The sequence below is a fragment of the Homalodisca vitripennis genome, chromosome 5, assembly GCF_021130785.1.
Source record: "Homalodisca vitripennis isolate AUS2020 chromosome 5, UT_GWSS_2.1, whole genome shotgun sequence".
Lineage (NCBI taxonomy): Eukaryota > Metazoa > Arthropoda > Insecta > Hemiptera > Cicadellidae > Homalodisca > Homalodisca vitripennis.
Genome location: NC_060211.1, coordinates 180,045,070 through 180,069,011, shown reverse-complemented (window position 1 = coordinate 180,069,011; position 23,942 = coordinate 180,045,070). Strand labels below are relative to the sequence as shown.

At 38.7% G+C, this 23,942-nt stretch overlaps 1 protein-coding gene across 1 annotated transcript in view; it reads left to right on the top strand.

The window, feature by feature from the left end:
* Positions 1 to 9,452: 9,452 nt before the first annotated feature.
* LOC124363254 (muscle M-line assembly protein unc-89-like) overlaps positions 9,453 to 23,942 on the top strand; it is a 96,707-nt gene continuing 82,217 nt past the window's right edge. The window contains exon 1 of the mRNA XM_046818457.1: positions 9,453 to 9,711. The gene's annotated coding sequence lies outside the window, so the exon portion shown is untranslated. The remainder of the gene's footprint in view (positions 9,712 to 23,942) is intronic.

Below are 23,942 nucleotides of genomic sequence, written 5' to 3'. Positions count from 1 at the left end.
ATTTAAGTTAGGAACATAGTTAGTTCATCCAATAAATATGAACACAAGAGAAACATAAAATTCATATTAAATTAAGCTAAAACCTTTCTATAGTTAAAACATTTTAGGAATTATTTCGTACCCTATACTGAAAAATTGAAAACCGGCCACTAAGGTCTGTAAGCGGAAGTAACCACCTACAGCCAGTAAGATCTGGAAGCGGAAGTAACCACCTACAGCCACTAAGATCTGGAAGCGGAAGTAACCACCTACAGGCCTTGACAAGAGAAATCGGTTTAGCTGTCCAACCAAATTCAAATTCAAATTCAAAATTCAAATTCAAATTCTTTATTCAGCATGTAGACAGAGTTAACAATGTATATGCCAAGTCAACAAATCATAACAAAATATAATAATGTCTCTCAATAAAATAATTTTACTTTTTTCAAGTTTTACACTATCTTATCAGCTAAAAAGTCCTTAACAGAATAGTAAGCCTTCTCGATCATACAACCATTTCAATTTTTTTCTAAAAACTGTGTAATCTTGGACTAATCTTAAGCTTAATGGAAGACTGTTTTAAAAAGAATTACTGCTGAATATTTTAATGATTTTCAAAAAATGAGTGGTGGAGTGTGGCGGGATATTCATAATGGCATCTGGGTTTACTTCTTGTTCCATACATGTGAGTCGGAAAAAATCTATTAAAAAGGTGAAAGTTTTTATGAAGAAAATGATAAGGTTTCCAGAATATAAATGGAAGGAAAAGTTAAAAGTTTGTTGGAGGAAAAAAGGTTAGCACATGAGGTTCTGGATGGGACATGACAAATTATTCTTAAAGCTTTCTTTTGAAGCCTAAACACAGACTTAGTTTTGGTGCTTTCAGAACCCCAAATGGAAACCCCGTAAGATATGAATGGATAGATGATGCCATAATAAGTAGGCAGTAAGAATTTCAGTTGATGCGAAACGAGCCAGATTTCTGAGCACAAAAATACCCTGACTCAGCTTCCTCCTACATACATGCTCTATGTGGAGATGGAAAGACAAATTGCAGTCAATAATAAGGCCAAGAAATTTTACGGAGCATTCTGAGAAAACAGCTTCATCACCCAAATGAATACTGAGCAAACTTTTGCTTGAATGGCTGTTAATTGAAAATTCAATGAGTGTAGTTTTTGAGACATTTACTTGAAGACTATTTTGCTCAAGCCAATTAACAAGTGCATTCCCTTCTAAGAATGTGTCGAGTTCCAGGTGATCTCTGAGGAATTAGAAAACGTTAGTGACGTGTCATCTGCATATAGGCACAAGTTTGGCACAGTTAAGCCCTTACAAAGATCGTTGATAAGATTAAAAAAAAGGACAGGGCCCAAAATTGAACCTTGGGGCACGCCCTTGCTGATAGTTTCCTTTCGTGGAAAACCTATTGCAGATGTTATTTGACGCATTAATAGAACTCACCTTAACAAACTGTGCCCTTTTTGACCAGATATGATTGAAACCACTGAAGTGCGACACCTCTAATCCCCATGATAGACAATTTATTAAGAAGAAGAACGTGATCAACTAAATCAAAGGCTTTAGTTAAATCAAAAAATAAGCCACTAGACCGGTTACCCCCGAGTCAATAGTATCAACAATGTTCTGCACGACACAGAACATTGCGTCAACAGTTACTTTTCCCTTGGGTGAACCCATATTGATGTTGAAACATCAGCTTGTTGTGCTGTAGGAAACTCCAAAGCCTTTTTAATACTATTTTCTCTATAACTTTAGAGAAGGTTGAAACTACAGAAATCGCCTGTAATTTGAACAGTCCAGATTGCAGCCTTTCTTGTACAAAGGGGTGACCATAGCGAGTTTCAAACAGTCAGGAAATATACCCATTGAAAATGAATGATTAATCAATTCACTGAGGTGGCTCTGCCAGCTCTAAGACTACGTTTTTCAACAAAGCAGATGATATTCCATCTGAACCAGCGGAATTCTTTGATTTTAGGCTGCGAACCGACTCAGCAATCTCCATAGATTAGTAGGCGACAAGAAAAACGAATTCAGAGGACATGTGCTCAAGGCAGAAGAGCTAATATTAGGCGGAACCTTGTTGGACTTATCACCCACATTAAGGAAATAATCATTGAAAATATTACACACTTCTGAAGGGATCATTAACAACCTCTCCTAAATTATTCCTGATTTCTGGTTTTTGGTACTTTTTAAAGTCATGTGAACCTCGACTCTGATTAACGATCCCCCAAAGTGTTTTGGTTTTTAATTAGATGACGTTCTGAGCCGCTTAGCCACACTATCAGACTTGAGTTTCAGAATAAGCTTACGATACAACTTCTTGAGGCCAAGATATCTTTGCCTAAGGGGTGGACAGAAGGCAAATCTTTCGATTCCAAGTAAGAGGATCTTAACTGTTCCCTAACCCTTATTGCCTCACCATCTAGCTTAATCCTACACTTGTCCCTACTCTCTGAAGGGACCTTTCTCCTGACCAAGGGGAAACAACGTTGAAATAATAGTCAATGTGACTCAAGAACAGCTCAAACTTTGCATTTAAGTCAGTCCAATGAATACAAATCAGCCCAGTTTTCCTTATTCAAGTAATATTTGAAGAGACTAATGTTTTCCTCTGAGAAAACACGGTTGTAGCGGAAAAGAGCTGGGATGACTTTGAAGATGATTGAGAGCCAACAATTGCAGCCTGTGCATGATGGTCACTTAAGTATGAACACTATAACAGAGCTCGAAAAACAGGGTTCAGGTATATCTGTGTATATATGATCAATCAGGGTCCCTAGACTTCTTAAACTCTCGTGTATACGAACGAATGGTTTGGCGAAGACCAAAGGACAGCATATCGTTTAGTATAGTTTTGGAGTCGTTGGAAGAACCCGCTAAATCAATATTGAAATCGCCCAGGACAATTGTATTTGCACTCCCTTTCATAACCTGTGAAAGACAATCATAAGTATTTTTGTAGAAGACCTCCTTGCAATTAAGGGGGGGTCTATATACCCCAACTATATAAAAGTTTTCCACTGCCTAGCTCAACAGAAATGCCACCAATTCACATAAACCTTCAACGCAGTAGTTAGAGACATCAATAAGGGAAAAGGAAGCATCTGGTTTAATGAAGAGAGCCAAACTCCACCCCTTCTCCATTCCGGATCTACAGAACGAACTTGCCATCACATAACCATCCAATTGCAAAATGCCGAATTGGTTAACGTGATGCTCACTAATACACACCAACCATTGGATTTTTCTTTTCCCTGAATGAAAAGCTGGAGAGTTTCATAATTAGAATTTAAACCCCGTATATTCTGATGAAGGACCTTCAGGGAGCTATTATGAAAGCCGTTGCGTACATCACCTGGACTGAAGTCCAGAGCAGAAGCAACGGGGGAAAAGTCACGTAGTGCTAAGATGGGGGATTGGGGATGAGGCGTTGAATCGTTTCCCGACGTGAGAGCAGGAGTATCTGGTTCGGGTTTCAGGTGTATAAGGTTTAGTTTTCAGGAGCAGTAGGAGTATCAGGTTCAGGTGTACCTGGTTCAAAGGATTGTGTTTCGTCCTTATGAGCATTTATCTTACAAAGAATCTGATGCATTATGAAACCCAGTAAGAAAATTACCCTCCTTATTCAGATGTCTACCATCCCTTGCAAGGTGACGCAGTCTTAAGCAAAAGTTTAAATCAACATACTGTACTCCAAAGTTGAAACACATCAACTCTATCTGCTCATTCAACATGCACAGAGTACCATACTTCAAATCACGCCTTATTGGAATACAATTTAAAAATACCTTAGAAGTAGGGAACTTAGTTTTAACAGTATACAAAAGATCTGCCATAGAATCTAGAATTAAACGTTTGCCACACCCCCCGTTATAAACCAAGGTCCACCATTATAGCACAAGGTTACATCATTAGTGCCAACATTTAAATAAATAACCTTAGGCTTTTCATTTAGATAAGACATAAGTTTCTGCTTTATTGTACGTATTCTGGCTCCAGGATTCATATCAATTGTAGCACCTAAGTCGGAACACTGCTTGCCCGAGTATCTCAATAACGAATCACCAATAATCAAAACATGATTTTAAAGGTAACTCATTACAACTTAGGTTTTAATTACATGAAATATCATTAACAGTCAAGGGGCTATCGCTAACATTACTTTTATTTGCATGTATGTTCTCTTCAAATTATGTTCAATTATGTTCTCTTACCAAATATTCTCTTCAAATATAACCAATAAACAATATTCCTGTAATAAGTATTAATTTGTTAGTTTCTTTACTTAAAGTTTTGTGTATAGAGTAGGCCTATAGAAAAGCACTTAGGCTTTACGAATCTATATTTAAATATTTCGTCGATTTTGTAGGCCAATCTATATACTTTATATCATCTATTTAATAATGATTAATGATGAGGTATTTACTACTTTTTGAGTTATACTACGTTAACTAGTTAACTACAAATTAAGTTAGTACAGACATAAAAAATATAGGCAAGTGCTGAATCCATTAATCTCTTCTGGAAAAGATCTGATTGCGAGCTTTCCCTTGATAAAGTTGTCGATAATTTTTAGTGAAAGTCAGAATGGGGCGGTACCAAAGGGATTAAAAATATGAAATGATGATAAAATTGTTTACGACTTATATTTTTTCCAGCTGGATACGCTTAAACCCGTCAGATGCGTAAATAATAGTTAGCCTACAGTATATCATTGTCAGACGACCGTACACACAGAGACAGAGAGGGAGAGAGAGAGAGAGAGAGAGAGAGAGAGAGAGAGAGAGAGAGAGAGAGAGAGAGAGAGAGAGAGAGAGAGAGAGAGAGAGAGAGAGAGAGAGAGAGAGAGAGTCACCAATGCAAGGGTCAGCATATGGTAAGATGACGAGTTAACATTTATTTGCGTCCTTTGTTTTAAGTTTGATTTTGACGATGGAAGGATTATTAGGAACATGATTTACCGGACATATGCCATCGTGCAGTGATATAAAAAAAGTCAGTAACACTACGTTTCGAGATCTGCAATTTGATCTCTGCTTCAGGAGAATAACTAACCTAACAAATGACCACAATCTAGGAATAAACAAATCATACCAGACCGTTGTATGTACGTGTCTCATGTTTGAACAAAATTTGTTATCATAATTTAACCCTTTTGATATCTCCCCATTACGACATACCCATCACAAGCGCGGCTGACGGTAGATTTCCCTGTTAGGCAAAATCTTTAATTCATGGAACTAAGTTATGTGCTTGTACATTGCGAATTAACTCTCGACTCCCGACCATCAGTAGAGAACCTAACAAGTACCGTAATGTTTACAATAAATAACTAGTGGTGTAATACAGTATGATTTATTATTTAACGCTTCGATCACATGTTTCTTATAGTGTTCGTTCGTCATTAGGCCTAAAGGATAATTAATTGGTGAGTAACTTATGCTGTATCGTATTATAACTTGAGCCTTGTGGTTTTGCTAACGCTTCGATCACATGTTTCTTATAGTGTTCGTTCGTCATTAGGCCTAAAGGATAATTAATTGGTGAGTAACTTATGCTGTATCGTATTATAACTTGAGCCTTGTGGTTTTGCTAACGCTTCGATCACATGTTTCTTACAGTGTTCGTTCGTCATTAGGCCTAAAGGATAATTAATTGGTGAGTAACTTATGCTGTATCGGATTATAACTTGAGACTTGTGGTTTTGCTAACGCTTCGATCACATGTTTCTTACAGTGTTCGTTCGTCATTAGGCCTAAAGGATAATTAATTGGTGAGTAACTTATGCTGTATCGTATTATAACTTGAGCCTTGTGGTTTTGCTAACGCTTCGATCACATGTTTCTTATAGTGTTCGTTCGTCATTAGGCCTAAAGGATAATTAATTGGTGAGTAACTTATGCTGTATCGTATTATAACTTGAGCCTTGTGGTTTTGCTAACGCTTCGATCACATGTTTCTTACAGTGTTCGTTCGTCATTAGGCCTAAAGGATAATTAATTGGTGAGTAACTTATGCTGTATCGTATTATAACTTGAGCCTTGTGGTTTTGCTAACGCTTCGATCACATGTTTCTTATAGTGTTCGTTCGTCATTAGGCCTAAAGGATAATTAATTGGTGAGTAACTTATGCTGTATCGTATTATAACTTGAGCCTTGTGGTTTTGCTAACGCTTCGATCACATGTTTCTTACAGTGTTCGTTCGTCATTAGGCCTAAAGGATAATTAATTGGTGAGTAACTTATGCTGTATCGTATTATAACTTGAGCCTTGTGGTTTTGCTAACGCTTCGATCACATGTTTCTTATAGTGTTCGTTCGTCATTAGGCCTAAAGGATAATTAATTGGTGAGTAACTTATGCTGTATCGTATTATAACTTGAGCCTTGTGGTTTTGCTAACGCTTCGATCACATGTTTCTTATAGTGTTCGTTCGTCATTAGGCCTAAAGGATAATTAATTGGTGAGTAACTTATGCTGTATCGTATTATAACTTGAGCCTTGTGGTTTTGCTAACGCTTCGATCACATGTTTCTTATAGTGTTCGTTCGTCATTAGGTCTAAAGGATAATTAATTGGTGAGTAACTTATGCTGTATCGTATTATAACTTGAGCCTTGTGGTTTTGCTAACGCTTCGATCACATGTTTCTTATAGTGTTCGTTCGTCATTAGGCCTAAAGGATAATTAATTGGTGAGTAACTTATGCTGTATCGTATTATAACTTGAGCCTTGTGGTTTTGCTAACGCTTCGATCACATGTTTCTTATAGTGTTCGTTCGTCATTAGGCCTAAAGGATAAATTAATTGGTGAGTAACTTATGCTGTATCGTATTATAACTTGAGCCTTGTGGTTTTGCTAACGCTTCGATCACATGTTTCTTATAGTGTTCGTTCGTCATTAGGCCTAAAGGATAAATTAATTGGTGAGTAACTTATGCTGTATCGTATTATAACTTGAGCCTTGTGGTTTTGCTAACGCTTCGATCACATGTTTCTTATAGTGTTCGTTCGTCATTAGGCCTAAAGGATAATTAATTGGTGAGTAACTTATGCTGTAATCGTATTATAACTTGAGCCTTGTGGTTTTGCTAACGCTTCGATCACATGTTTCTTATAGTGTTCGTTCGTCATTAGGCCTAAAGGATAATTAATTGGTGAGTAACTTATGCTGTATCGTATTATAACTTGAGCCTTGTGGTTTTGCTAACGCTTCGATCACATGTTTCTTATAGTGTTCGTTCGTCATTAGGTCTAAAGGATAATTAATTGGTGAGTAACTTATGCTGTATCGTATTATAACTTGAGCCTTGTGGTTTTGCTAACGCTTCGATCACATGTTTCTTATAGTGTTCGTTCGTCATTAGGCCTAAAGGATAATTAATTGGTGAGTAACTTATGCTGTATCGTATTATAACTTGAGCCTTGTGGTTTTGCTAACGCTTCGATCACATGTTTCTTATAGTGTTCGTTCGTCATTAGGCCTAAAGGATAAATTAATTGGTGAGTAACTTATGCTGTATCGTATTATAACTTGAGCCTTGTGGTTTTGCTAACGCTTCGATCACATGTTTCTTATAGTGTTCGTTCGTCATTAGGCCTAAAGGATAATTAATTGGTGAGTAACTTATGCTGTATCGTATTATAACTTGAGCCTTGTGGTTTTGCTAACGCTTCGATCACATGTTTCTTATAGTGTTCGTTCGTCATTAGGCCTAAAGGATAATTAATTGGTGAGTAACTTATGCTGTATCGTATTATAACTTGAGCCTTGTGGTTTTGCTAACGCTTCATCGCTTCTTCAAAAAGAAAACAAACTGTTAAGCACCCTATAGGGCAGATGTACATTATGCCAGTTCGCACACATCCTCTGGTAGATCACTCGGGCAATGATCGTCAAGAGACCAGGCCGCATGACGCAACATTTCACCTCGTCCTGTAACACTAGTCTGTACACGTAAATCTACGTTACTTCCTCGGCAGTAACTTTAACGTAGCGTAGGAGTAACGCCGCAGCAGTAAGTGCCTCAAGCGTAGTTAGAACCTGTATAAAGTGCTGTAATACGTTGGCTTGTATAAATGATCCAAGTCTCAATTTCCAACTGTTCAGTTAACGGAACCGCGGGTTTTATCAGCTTAATGATGTATTGACTTGGTCTACTTCTCCAAGACCCGTTGTCTACTGAACAGTTTCTGATTGGCACCGTGTCGATAGAGGGGTTCTGGCTTTCGGTTCTGTTTATCTGGTTGTCTGGCGATTATATAAGTGTTATTTGTGTACTTCCCGACTGTGTTCAGTGTATCGAGCTAGTAATAATCTGAAAATAAAATAGTTCAATCGATCGTGCGGCTGACGATCGATTTATTTCTTAAGAAAAATTTCCTCGTCGATTTTAATACAACGCTGGTTGCGTGTTTATGCAGTGAAAATTGCTTTCAGCTCTGGAGCTCGATCCATCCCCCCTCCACCCTCAAAGGAACTTTGAGCTCGTAAGATCCAAATCTTTACTCGTATATTGTTTGTTGATAGCGTCTACATTGATAGTTAGGAATTTACGTTGTACAAAATGTCCATTTCGTATTTGATAACTTCCCACAGAAGTTGTTTCAGGTTCTACAATGCTTTGGGTGGTTTTAATTTGTTAAGTATAAAGCTAACTCGAGCTTTATAAGGTCAGAACTTCACGAAATCTATAGTAGGATGGAGGAAAAGTTCTCCAGGGAAGAATTTGAATGGGAATTTAAAAAAATTATAAATGAGTGAATACCGTTGCTATTTCTTGAAAAAATGCAACATCTGGGAGAAGAAGGCAGAGACAAACGTTCCTGAGATGGTGCAACTTGGTGTACTCTGAAGCTCCCAAATATGATAACGATTTGTACTGGAATCGTCAACTCACGAGTTTACTGTGGCCTGTACAGCTCTCGCCGAACCATCTTCTGAGTCTTATTAGTATACTATATGTTACCGCTCTTATCTCCTATACTCGCTATATCACCCTTTCAGCTAAATAGGCTCAACTTTGTGTAGTCTGCCATTCCGTTACCAAACTGAACCATTCTGTGATACCCACACAGGAGACTTGTACGGACACAAACAAAAATGTTCACTCACAGATCGTTTGCCAGGAGAATTACCTCCTGTGTAGGATGCACGATCATCCAGCGAGTGAGATGAAGATCATCCAGCGAGTGAGATGAAGATCATCCAGCGAGTGAGATGAAGATCACCCATCTTGTGGAAACATCCCTATTACACACGTCACTAATGACGCGTTATAAGACGATTTTTCCACTCGTCTATTGTGCAGGTCCCCTCCAAGGACTGGCCTCGCCGCTATTGGCGGAGTCCGCGCATGCGCGTCGGGCAGGCTCGATACGATCCCGGCATGCATCGCGCGGAGGGGTAGGAGGGGGCAGCTGCCGCATCGCCGGCGCCAGAGTTCGAGTCGAGTGCTTCGAGAGTGAAGATCGTGTTGTCGTCTTCTCCACCGTCTCTGATCTCAACAGATTTGACTTTTTCTAGCCTTATTGCATCGTTACTTTAAAAGTGTCAGTGTTCCAGTGCCTGCCGGGACATCCCGTGGACAAATGTAGTGCGAAAGTGTGGTTTACATAGCTTGTCGTCGTTATCTGTGAGGATAATGCCCTAACGGATTATAGTGCCAATATTGGATTAATTTGGATATTCCTATCTGATCAGGTGATGAATTTTACATCTTTTTATTATTCCTGCACGCATACAGAGTTGTAGATAGTTGTAGTAAAAGTCGTGTGTAGCCAGTATTCAGATTTAATGTTCCCCCCCCCCTCCAAGAACGCTTTCTGTCACGCACTCGCTAGACAAGGACGGAGCTATACTTCGCTCTCTCTCGCACGCTGGCGCTGTTCGCGCTCTCTCTTGCACGCTCTCTAATTATTCTTCTTCCTCGCCGCTTCTCGGCCGCGCGCATATACTCTCTGTCTCTGTCTCTCTTTCTCCCAAGCCGGTATTGATAAATGTGGCCGCCAGAACGAAGTGGTCTAACCTAACCTCCCGACAAAAACACTCCCCCCTCCCCCTTCCCTGTCCACATGATTTGTTATTATACAACAAAATGGGCTGTTTGCTGGATTGTCCCGCGCCTTCCTTCCGCGTTCCGTTGAAAATCCAATTTCAGCTGCCCATTAAAAAATACTCCTCCTTATAATTGACAAATGATTTTTTAAATAATTCTCTATAAATTGGTCCTACCCAAAATTGCGTTAGATCTGAATACCTTACTTATTTATATACAGGTAAGTGTAGTAGATTTTGAGTTCCTAGTGTAGTTGTCTATGTAACCCGGTTCGTAGCTGTCATCTGTTCAAACTGGTGAGTAAAAACCATTTTATATAAATTAACATAACAATCGTTATCATAAAAATGATTAATCAACAAATTATTAACGATACACAGTTATTGTACTATTTTCCCTCTATTTGTAATGCATGCAAATTTTAAGTAAGAATAAACGCAGATTAGCAAGTTCTAAATTGTAGAAAGGTGGTAGAACATTTTTGGTTTTGCAGCAGTCACGGAAGAAGGAGGTTGAAAGTGAAGGGCCGACCAGGTAACTACCCTGTGTTTCGTAGTTAATGTGATTGTTGTGTGTCCAGCAGGATGTGTGTGGCGGCACGTAGTGTCAGGTGCAGCCTCCCCCAGGGGAGGGGGTGGACGTGGATGATCCCCCTTCGCTGGGGGCGCCTAGTACAGTGCGATGTGCTGTTATCCCGGCAGCATATTGTAATCTGGAGGGTGAGCCCCACGTGGGACTCCACTATCGATCCAGGGCCGTCCTTGTGTAACCCGCGGGAACAGGAAGGCTACCTGAAGGGCTGAGGGTGAAGGGACAGGTCTCGAGACTCCCTTGCCTTGACCCGACAGATGCAGCTAACGTTTACTGCCCTTGGAATTGCAAATTAGCCCTTCTGAGGGTTGCGTCATGAGATTGTTCCCACGTACTCGGACCCTAGGATGCTCATGACTGTTACAGTTTAAGTCTGCAACAAACAATACACTCTCTTCAGCCATAACAGAATCATCTTTCTGAGTAGTTGAGGTCTTAACGGAGGCAAAAGTCCCTAATTCCAAACAAGACAGTTTACATTGTGAAGAGTATTATCACCAGTTGTGAAATAAAAACCCAAAAACTTTCAATACGTAGCTTATTAGCCCGTAAAGGTTGGGATATGCATTTTTTAAGAATTCAAAGTGCACACGTATAATGATTACAAAGTAGATTGCAAAGAATTAAAGAACACTAATTTTTGAGTGTTATTGAAATTTCCATTCAGATTGTTTTATTCTTTTCACTCATTAGGGTTTAGGAACCTCAAACAATGTGCCTCTGGCGAGACGACAAAGTTTTAAATTCAGATAATTCTGATTTAGACTTTATTTGAAAGAGTAATTCAATAAAAAGATATATAATGGGTACAATTCACATGAAACATTAGAAAATACAAATATTGTCAATGTTGGTAACGTATGTCACTCAAAATGTGTGAGACAAACGGGTTATAGGCCTACTCCTTTCATAGTACCAGCTACACCAAATATTGTTCCGAGAAATTTGTATATTGTCCGTATAATCATTTATGAGTCATCTGTCTCGCTTAAAGTATGAATTGCCTTCGAAAGTTGCAACACTCCCTTGCGACTTGTGCTGCACACAAAGTTTACCAAGACAGAAGAACACAAACTGTAGGCTGCGGGTTCTATTCCCTGCCCGAGGAAGTAGTAACTGTAAGCCGTTATCTCCGCTGCTCGTGTATATAACAACAGACGTTTCCGCTCTCCCCTGTTATTACGGAGGGTAACAAAATATTTACCAGCGCTGTTCGCCCCCTCCCCTCCCCCACCCACAGGGATACTTACGCAGTGAGCAAGGCACCGGCTGCTCTAACTCTCTAGCTCGCCTAATGCGCGAATCGCGTGTCACCACAGTTAACTCGTGGGCACCCTCTTCTGTGAGCTCCCTGCGGGTTCCTGAATGTTGGTAGATTTTGGAACATAATGCTCTTCTGATGTCCTCGACCACGAATTCAATAGCTATTTCAGATATAACATTTTGCCATTTTAGTGCCCACGTTTTTGTTAGACGTCCAAAATAGTATATAATTTTAATTGAAGCTTGTTATTATATTATACGTTGAATTTTAATTGTATTCATTTTCAATTTGAAGAAAACTATTGCAGTAACTTTTGTTATAATCATCAACTTCACCCAATCACTGTATTGACGTTAAAGCGCTATTGAAGATGCAAATCCAGCTAGCGCTCGTATGATGCTATATTGTGTACACTGGGTTGCAACATCTGCAGTAACTGTGTTACATGCGGTGTGAGAAAACAAGAAATGACCTCGCCTCTTGCTCTGAGGAGGTCCATAAAAGTATTGAGTTTAAATTTGTGCTGAACAATCAAATGATCTGTGATTTCAGAACAGTTCGTTAATGGATTGATAACCATTATTTGATACGCTCTTATGTGGAATCATCTTTGTAAAAATATCTGACATAAAACATCGTTTTACCGAGCATTGTCAAGGTTACAAATGATCTAACTGATCACTTATAATTATGTTATAGTGAATCGAACATTTATTCTTAGCATTGAATTAACGGTCCTTTACAGACGCAAGAATAGTAAATGAGGTTAGTCAGGTGGCTGTATGGCAGGTCGTCAAGTATCCAGGGAGATGCACAACTGAAGTAATTGTACACGGGCCTGACATCCCCGCTGTTGATAATTACGCGGGGTGTGGTGAGGGGTGAGGGGAGGGGGATATTTGCATAGCGCCCTCGGTCTGCAGTCAGCCAGCACTTGCTGCTCTCCCACAACCCCCCTCACCCCCAACAATCACCCCTTCAGTACACACTTGTTCCGTAGCTTTTGTTAGCTGCCCGTCCACTCCAAACAGAGTAAACACAGATTTGTGTGGCTCTCACTGTTACGGTATCTAGGAGTGTGTTCAATATTTAGACAACAATTTCATTCTTCAGTTTTCATGTAGAAATTCTCATTCTCATTCTCGCATCATGTATTGTTTTATATGTTAGGGAACAGTAGACGTAATAAATGGGTTATCCACATTATTTGAAGCGCGACTGTTATATCCTGCGAGCTCTAGTGATTGCGGCGAGGGCAAATAATCCCTCAGCGACGGTGGAAAGAAGGTTTTTGGAACGTAAAATGAACGAATTCTGTTCGCAGGCAGGTGACAAATTCGGAATGTCTCTGTCTCAACGTATAACAGTTTATATAGTTTATTCATGAGTTGTCGATGGGTTTGGTATAGTTTTTTTGTGATAAAACACAACGGCAGATGTACAGGTTTACCTCATTAGTGAGTAGCACGTTACTGACACAAGTGATAAACACAGCTGCAGACGTACAGGTTTACCTAATTAGTGAGTAGCATGTTACTGAGACAAGTGATAAACACAACTGCAGGCGTACAGATTTACCTCGTTAGTGAGTAGCACGTTACTGACACAAGTGATAAACACATTCTGCAGGCGTACAGATTTACCTCGTTAGTGAGTAGCACGTTACTGACACAAGTGATAAACACATTCTGCAGGCGTACAGGTTTACCTAATTAGTGAGTAGCATGTTACTGAGACAAGTGATAAACACAACTGCAGGCGTACAGATTTACCTCGTTAGTGAGTAGCACGTTACTGACACAAGTGATAAACACATTCTGCAGGCGTACAGATTTACCTCATTAGTGAGTAGCACGTTACTGACACAAGTGATAAACACAGCTGCAGACGTACAGGTTTACCTAATTAGTGAGTAGCATGTTACTGAGACAAGTGATAAACACAACTGCAGGCGTACAGATTTACCTCGTTAGTGAGTAGCACGTTACTGACACAAGTGATAAACACATTCTGCAGGCGTACAGATTTACCTCGTTAGTGAGTAGCACGTTACTGACACAAGTGATAAACACAACTGCAGGCGTACAGATTTACCTCGTTAGTGAGTAGCACGTTACTGACACAAGTGATAAACACATTCTGCAGGCGTACAGATTTACCTCGTTAGTGAGTAGCACGTTACTGACACAAGTGATAAACACATTCTGCAGATGTACAGATTTACCTCGTTAGTGAGTAGCACGTTACTGACACAAGTGATAAACACATTCTGCAGGCGTACAGATTTACCTCGTTAGTGAGTAGCACGTTACTGACACAAGTGATAAACACAACTGCAGGCGTACAGATTTACCTCGTTAGTGAGTAGCACGTTACTCGTCTGCCAGTAAATAATGAGTAGCTGAAAAGAGGTTTGTCAGTTAATAAAAGGCCTCTGCCTGTGACGCCTCCTCCCATTTCATTGAAACCCGTGATTATTTCCCCTTGGTACCGTCCAATCTACCGCCATAAATCCACTCTCGGCCGCTCTCTCTCTCTCCTGGCTGATCAGGCAGGGTTCACCTAACAAGCTTTATCAGCGACCTCCTTCAGCTCACCGTTCACGTGGAATAGAATAGGCGAAGAAGTAAAACGTCCTTCTCTTCAAACAGTTTTTTCCATGTTATTATTTATTTTCATAAGGTTATCTATTTATCGGGGTTCTTTTCAAAAAGTAATATTCAATAATGTTGTCAAGTAGTTCTCTATGTGAGAGACAACACCTGCGAATGCAATACTTTTCTTTTGCTATCCGGTGATGTATAATTCTATAAAATGAGCCCCAATGCTTATTTTCTCGTTAATTAAGTTAAAAAATATGTAATTTTTATTGAAAATTTTAAATTATTAGTGTGCTTGTACCAGCAGAATCGAGGATTCCGTTAAAAATTAAAATTTCATCTAATTCCGTAGTGTATATTAAAACAATTTGATCGGCAGTTCAATTTCCTTGTGATTTTTAACCACAATCAATCCTTTGGAAACCATAAGAATTAATAAGGACAGAGGATTCCATGTCCAGAAGTGTCCACGTGCGTCCTGCAGTTGCGGACGATGCTCCAATGTCGTGGTCCCCTGCAGGGAACGGATGAATGGAACGAGTCCGCCGTTCCTTTGTGAAGAAGCCGCCAATGCTGTTGAAGTAGTCATTGTGATATACATCAATCTGTATTGAGGTCTTGGCCCTCGCGCGGCTCTATTCTAAATCCCATTGAGAGATTTCAGCTCAGATTGTCTAAAGAATCGCTCATGTATGAACCACTGTTAACTGCCACGTCATTAAAATTATAACTCGATGAGGCACCATAAACGCGTATGATAATTTAGCAGCCTTCCTAAACTGGAGTTCTTGATACACTTACATTTTTTGTATCATTCATTCTTAAGGTCTTTTCAAGAAAGGTTTGGCCGTAAAGGTTCGTTCTTCGTTAAATGTAACTACGACCAAAGCCAGTGCCCAGAATATTACTCTAAATGATTTAGAATACTCGTAGACCAAAAGTTAGAGTAGAGTAGATTATATCGATCTTAAAAATAACATGCCAATCGACTTAAACAATTTAAAAACTGTTTCAAAGAAAAAACTCAAATGCAATTTTTGAACTATTATAAAATATTACTAACAATCTTTTTTTTCTGCGTTGTATAAAATTGGCATTAACTTCAAGCCTTGTGGAAGCCCCAACTTAATGTTTGCATCACTTCTCAACCCCTGGTCTCTCAGACTGTGTAGTGCCAAGGACACCCCTCGACCCAGGTACGGTGTCACTTTCTCGCTCTGCGGATAAAGCGGAAGGAAGCAGTCCGGTGACCGAGAAGACCGCCCAAGACGGAATTTTCCGGGCGGCCGCGCCTCGCCACTAAGGCAGGGCAGCACCATTTGTTTATTGGCCACTGTCATTGTGTCCCGGGCGCCTCCGTTCTATTCACTGTTGACACTTCATGATCCGTTCACACGTTCTGTTCCCTCCAAATTGAACGGTTGCCGGAACCGATCTGCTCCATCTAGATCGGTCATGGACTCTGCTGCGGCCGAGCGTGCTGTGGATTACTAGGAGATGCTTCACATCTTCTATAGGTGTACTAAAACTTTAACAAGAAACACTAAACAATATGAACCACGTATGTAGTTCAAAACTACTCAAAAACTTATTTTCTTGTGACTTCTGGACTAATAGTTCTCGAGTAACTTCCAACAAATCACGCTGTTATGGTGAGAATGATGATTCAATGTGAATGTTGAGATTAGCTCCTGTGCTCTCTCCATTGTATACTGGATGAGATAATAAGAACTCATCTTTCCCTAGTTTACCCTATTTTGTAGTCAGCTACTCCGATGTTAAAATTATGCAAAGAGTTCGTTATTAGCTTCTTCCTCAACTACGTATTTGGGTCTCTTCAGACGAAGATGACTCCAGATTCCAGGAGTCAAGTCTGTGACGTCATCAGCTTTCAGACACCGCACTAAAAAGGAGCTCAACTGAACGAAACGTTACTTGTAATTTTGTAGACAGCTAGCTGTGCTGGAACAGATTTACAAACACGATTAAGGGCAATTGACTGTATATTCATAGCGGTAAAAGCATGCAACCAATGTTGTAATGGAATAATTTAATTAACCGTTTAAAAATGTAATATCTATATTAACTTCTATAGCTAAACCGTTTACACATAAAAGGCTACGCTTAATGTAGTCGCACAAACATTTAATTATAAAACTATAAACACCCTGTAGCTATGTAAAGTTTTTTTTTATTTAACGAAGGCTTTAAATGTCAAATACCAATACAGTTATACGTAATGGGCTTTATGTTTGAAACATTTTTCAAGCATTTAAAAATACACATATTATAGTTTAATATTTAAAATCTTACATTTAACTGTTTCCCGGTGACATTAAAATTTCCATGTATGTTTTCAGTAACGGGTTCAGTTTAAAAAGATCTGTAAAAGTGATCTATACAATTAGATGTGTCTAAATTTGAATAACTCGAGAATCGAATCACAGACCTACGGATTTTGATATAACGTGTACGAAAAAAATAATGAAATGTAAAGATTTTTAACAGTTTTCCAGTCTTCATTTTGAAGGTAAATAATTTAGTTCACTATTCAACGATAGTGCGTTCTCCGCAATCTTCTTATAACATCTTAGCCTATAATGACACTCTGCTGATATTGGCAGAGCTACGACACAAGACCATTACCATGAGTGATGGTGGAAACCTAACATTAGACACAGCAAGTCGGTAAACTTGATTTCGCGTTCTTAAAGATGTGTTTATATGGCGTCTCTTAGTGATAGTGCATCGTGAGAGCTACGACACAAGACCATTACCATCAGTGATGGTGGAAACCTAACATTAGACACAGCAAGTCGGTAAACTTGATTTCGCGTTCTTAAAGATGTGTTTATATGGCGTCTCTTAGTGATAGTGCATCGTGAGAGCTACGACACAAGACCATTACCATCAGTGATGGTGGAAACCTAACATTAGACACAGCAAGTCGGTAAACTTGATTTCGCGTTCTTAAAGATGTGTTTATATGGCGTCTCTTAGTGATAGTGCATCGTGAGAGCTACGACACAAGACCATTACCATCAGTGATGGTGGAAACCTAACATTAGACACAGCAAGTCGGTAAACTTGATTTCGCGTTCTTAAAGATGTGTTTATATGGCGTCTCTTAGTGATAGTGCATCGTGAGAGCTACGACACAAGACCATTACCATCAGTGATGGTGGAAACCTAACATTAGACACAGCAAGTCGGTAAACTTGATTTCGCGTTCTTAAAGATGTGTTTATATGGCGTCTCTTAGTGATAGTGCATCGTGAGAGCTACGACACAAGACCATTACCATGAGTGATGGTGGAAACCTAACATTAGACACAGCAAGTCGGTAAACTTGATTTCGCGTTCTTAAAGATGTGTTTATATGGCGTCTCTTAGTGATAGTGCATCGTGAGAGCTACGACACAAGACCATTACCATCAGTGATGGTGGAAACCTAACATTAGACACAGCAAGTCGGTAAACTTGATTTCGCGTTCTTAAAGATGTGTTTATATGGCGTCTCTTAGTGATAGTGCATCGTGAGAGCTACGACACAAGACCATTACCATCAGTGATGGTGGAAACCTAACATTAGACACAGCAAGTCGGTAAACTTGATTTCGCGTTCTTAAAGATGTGTTTATATGGCGTCTCTTAGTGATAGTGCATCGTGAGAGCTACGACACAAGACCATTACCATGAGTGATGGTGGAAACCTAACATTAGACACAGCAAGTCGGTAAACTTGATTTCGCGTTCTTAAAGATGTGTTTATATGGCGTCTCTTAGTGATAGTGCATCGTGAGAGCTACGACACAAGACCATTACCATCAGTGATGGTGGAAACCTAACATTAGACACAGCAAGTCGGTAAACTTGATTTCGCGTTCTTAAAGATGTGTTTATATGGCGTCTCTTAGTGATAGTGCATCGTGAGAGCTACGACACAAGACCATTACCATCAGTGATGGTGGAAACCTAACATTAGACACAGCAAGTCGGTAAACTTGATTTCGCGTTCTTAAAGATGTGTTTATATGGCGTCTCTTAGTGATAGTGCATAGTGGTCTCTTTATTTATTATGTTTAATCTTTTAGTAAGTATTCACAATAGAAAGTTGGTCTATTTTCTAGGTAGGACTTTGTGTGAACGATAAGAACAAATAACACACTTCACTATCAATTACAGTAGGCTCTTAATCTTAACTCTTTTACTGCCATAGGTAGCCTATATAAAATATATATATTAAATCTATTGGAATAAAATAGTAAACATTTCCTTATTCAAATTCAACTTTTTTACTTCAAAACATTTATTTATATAAAACAGTTTTTATATTTGGATCTCCTTATGGGTATTAAAAAAATAGTTGGTCTCTATTCAATAAATTCACTGTAAGGTCCACTCAATTTCGAACACTCTGATGAAATGTATTGGTAAAATGTTAAAAAATAAAAAATCATGGCTTTTTTATAAATTTGTAAAAAACAATTCATGGTTTTACAACAAAATATAAAGTTAAGGAAAAATACAAATAAAATTAACAAACACTCAAATAAAACTAAATTGTCAATTATAAATTGTACAATTTATCTGGTTTTTTCACGTGGGATAACGTTTACAGAAGCAAAAACCAAATTCATAGTCGTAATGAAAAGAAAACAATTGGAATGGAAACCCTTTAGCATTTTCTGCACATAAATGTTGATGTCTCTTCCTACCAGCCTTTGTGCCGGCTTCACTACAAATGCAGCAGTTCTTCTCCCTATCATCGGGAATTTTCTCAAAATAAATTTCAGGATTTGTATGTCCGAAGGGACCTCTGGCAGGACGTCTCGGTGTAATATTTGTTATGTCACTCACATTTTTTCTAGACTCTTGTTTTAAAAGCCACTGTTTTATATCCAACTGAAAGAATTTTTTTTATATATATAGGCTACTATGTAACACCATATATTTATAAATGAAAAAGGTTTATTTTTAAGTTTCTAATGATTTTTTTCGTGATTTCCGGTAATCATGGCGTTGGCACCTAATGCTTAGTTTTTTAGACGTCCGGATAAAAATACGTTTGCACAAAATGGTTAAATAAAAAAAATCACGTTGGACTATTTTGTATCCGATTTGAAAAAAGTATGCAATGTCGTTAGTTTGTATAGGCTACGTGTCCTAATGTTAGTGTAATGAAGTGTAACGTAGGCTAAAACATCAGACGAAATACTTTAATTGCGTGAAGTGGTGAAATGTTTTAAATGTTATAACCTCTAAACTTTTAGGAAGCTCGTAAACGGCGACCTTCTCTTTGTGATGCAAACTTTAAACGTGAACAAACAGCGATTTATCTTTAATTGAGTTCGGTCTATTTGAAGTATTGACAGGAAAATACACCAGTGAAAATGTTCAGCGTTGCAATTACACTTAAAATTAAACCATTAAAAATTGTTGATCCCCAACAGACGCGCGAGAAGTTGTTGCACCTCCTGAACGATGCAAGGCGTCTTGACGAGGAACAAGTTAAACGATGTACTACAATTGTTACTACAAAGATTTCGGAACCGTTCTTAAGATAATTGAATTACCATCAAGACTGTCTAATTAATTATCACGAGTTTTTTTTTATTTGCCTTTCCATACACAGAATTATATTATTCGCTCAAAATACGCCCGGAAAATATATGTTTCCAATATCAGCCATTATTTCCTTATAAGCATACCACGGTAATTTCCATTGGGAGTGACGTCATTTTGATGGGTTTAAAATTCTGTTACCAACTAGGCGTTTAATCAGGCTTAAATAATTCTATTTTATGGCTAAATGCTGTTCAATTATTCTCAATGAATACATTATTTTTAGAGAGTACTATTTAAGTTTTATTATAATAATGATCGAAAATCTCATGTTCGAACAAATGACTATAAATGTTGTGGTATACAGATTGTAAGTCGATTCAGGATTGCGTTTTTGTAACAGTTTTGCTTCTTTCGACCAACAGTACGGAAAATTCTATTTTAAAAGTAAAAGTAAAGTAAAGATGTCTTATTTTACCAGGCGAAGTTAGGGCTTAGAAGCCCTCTCTAACACTTGACCTGAGGACCAACGGCTTAAAGGTGACTTCCGAACCACCACTAACGGCTGGGCAGGCGGGCTGCTTGCAAGGACAGGATCGCTCAGCGGTCACCCATCCAAGCAGCAGCCACGCTCGACGTTGTTTGATCTGGTTATCTTGAGTAACCGTTGTACCCACTACATTGCGCCATTTTACACCAAACTAATATCTTCCTACTTTATTATTGCGACTTGTTAAGTATTATTGTGTATTAAGTACTTTGTTCAGATCTTAACTTAAAAACAATAAGTTACGTAAAACTATCTATTGACATAGTACACGTAGTTGGTATGTCACCTGGTATACTGATTTTCATACATCCACCCCCGAGCGATGTACTACTGAAGTTGGACTTTTGTTCCACAAGTGACCTTATGCAAAGTTAAGTGATAAAGTGGTTTGTTCTGTCCGCCGCGCGATTTGTTGTTCATTCCTTGTAATGAAATGCATCTCGTACATTATAAACACCTTGTTCGCTTTCCTCCGCTGTTAATTTGTTACTCGTTGTGACTTTAAAACGTAATTACGTAGTTAACAAATACGCAAAATAATCTACGTTATTTTTGTATGAATATTTTTAGTGGATCAGTTTTATTTCCTTATTAGAAAACTTGAGTATGTTCAGTAAAGTATGGATGGAATTTGAAAAAGTGTTATTAATTAATATTTTGAACTATGAAAAAAATACTGTTAATATTTTAATTAAAAAGTGTGCACCATCAATTTATATAAATTCTTTTCAATAACCATGCACATTGATGTGATTCTGTTCAACGTACACTAGCACAACTGTTAACACTGAAAATTGCGTCTGTGAATTCAACAGAAAACGAGTGATGGAAGCCAGTCGGTGTTGAATGGTGGGCACAGTTGTATTGGGTACAGTGGTAGTGGGTACAACAGTATTGGGTACAGTGGTAGTGGGTACAGTTGTAATGGGTACAGTGTTAGTGGGTACAGTTGTATTGGGTACAGTGTTAGTGGGTACAGTGTTAGTGGGTACAGTTGTATTGGGTACAGTGGTAGTGGGTACAGTTGTATTGGGTACAGTGTTAGTGGGTACAGTGTTAGTGGGTACAGTTGTATTGGGTACAGTGGTAGTGGGTACAGTTGTAATGGGTACAGTGTTAGTGGGTACAGTTGTATTGGGTACAGTGTTAGTGGGTACAGTGTTAGTGGGTACAGTGTTAGTGGGTACAGTGTTAGTGGGTACAGTGTTAGTGGGTACAGTTGTATTGGGTACAGTGGTAGTGGGTACAGTTGTATTGGGTACAGTGTTAGTGGGTACAGTGTTAGTAGGTACAGTTGTATTGGGTACAGTGGTAGTGGGCACAGTTGTATTGGGTACAGTGGTAGTGGGTACAGTGGTACGTAGTGGGTACAACAGTATTGGGTACAGTGGTAGTGGGTACAGTTGTAATGGGTACAGTGTTAGTGGGTACAGTTGTATTGGGTACAGTGTTAGTGGGTACAGTGTTAGTGGGTACAGTTGTATTGGGTACAGTGGTAGTGGGTACAGTTGTATTGGTTACAGTGTTAGTGGGTACAGTGGTAGTGGGTACAGTTGTATTGGGTACAGTGTTAGTGGGTACAGTTGTATTGGGTACAGCGTTAGTGGGTACAGTTGTATTGGGTACATTGGTTGTGGGTACAGTGTTAGTGGGTACAGTTGTATTGGGTACAGTGGGTACAGTTTTATACCATTACAACTAAGTCTAGCAAGGACGAGAATGACTTATGTTTTGGAATGATTGGAAATCGATTACAATATAATTTTATATTGTATTTTTCACTAGGACGCTTTTTTAATAAAATAAATAATGATAATAATCCAGAATTCGAGGGCTGCTTTCACGATAGTTCTGGCGGAGATCGATATGTGAGAGCATGGAAAAGGTTACAAATATCCAACGATGATTTCTTACGGATAATTTTCTTATCTTGATGCACTAAACACAAACCCTCGTTCACATAAATGTAATATAAAGAATTTGCAGCAAAGGACCCAAATATTATACGTAGCCCTGATATAAAAATGGCCGTGATAGTCCAGCCCCTAGCGGGTACAGAGCGAAACGTAATCTACTTTCTGAATATCCCTCGTATGTGAAACTCTGTCCTTTCATTATTACTTAAATTGTATGTTGAGCATAGAGCAAAGAAGACACTTTCTTTATTATAGCTATACAGCTATGTTAAATTTTTATACAGAAGTGATACATAAAATCCCCTAACACTAGTCAAAATGTTTTATAGCCCGAATTTAAATTAAAAATGTAATACATTGTGAAGGAAACAAGATTTTGTCCGGATATTTGCCATCGTTGAGTGATACAAAACGTAGTTGGCTGGCTAGTGAGGGTTAGAGAAGTTGACACACGTGTTGATCGTGAATCCTGACACATATGCGTGTCACAACGCTCTGGTTTGATTTGAAAAGTTAACCTAGATTATAATTACTTGTTAGGTTAGTTTTTCACCTGAAGAAGAGGTCAAATTGCAGATCTTGAAACGTAGTGTTACTGATTTTTTGTATAACTAAACAATGGCAAATGTTCGGAAAATCCTGCTTCCTTTACAATTATTCCATCGTCAAAAACGAACTTCAAATGATACATTTGTTAGATTGTGTGGTGCATTATATTGTTTTCTATTTTCATAATTAAGGGACAGTTGCTCTCAGAAGCTTTTTACAATACAGACGAGGTCATGGCACATGTTTGGGTGACCACATAATTGGCTGACTGACGCTGGTGCTAGAGTGGGAAATTCGAATAAATGAGCAGTAGGATGGATGGAATAAATTGTATGTATGAAAGTAACATAGATGTAATGTATGAATCCAAAGTTTTAGCTTATTTTCTTCTTTGACAATTGCTATAACATGTACATGTTCTAAAGCAGTAAAATTATTATTATTATTATTATTATTGTTTACAAGAGAAGATCACGAAGGGGGAGGAAGAAAGCAAGCAAGACGGCTTGAGGGACAAATAAATTAAATATAAGAAGAGAAGAAAAGTTAGCCGCAAATGAGGAAGTGGTTGGGGAAGAAGTCACCCCCCTTCCACCCCCTCACCATTACCATTGTCACACACAATTACCCATTGTGGAATGCGGGGGGGGGGAAGAGTCGATGCCATTATAGCCCCTTATCTGTCTTATTGATAACTTCAACACCCTCCACAACTAAGTGACATCTATTTACGGTTATTTAGAAGTTATAGAGCAATTGGAAGTTATAGGCTAATGACGTTTCCGCCTTTCTCTTCATGGTTAAACTTGTTTAATATATTTATTTATTTACATCATCAGGC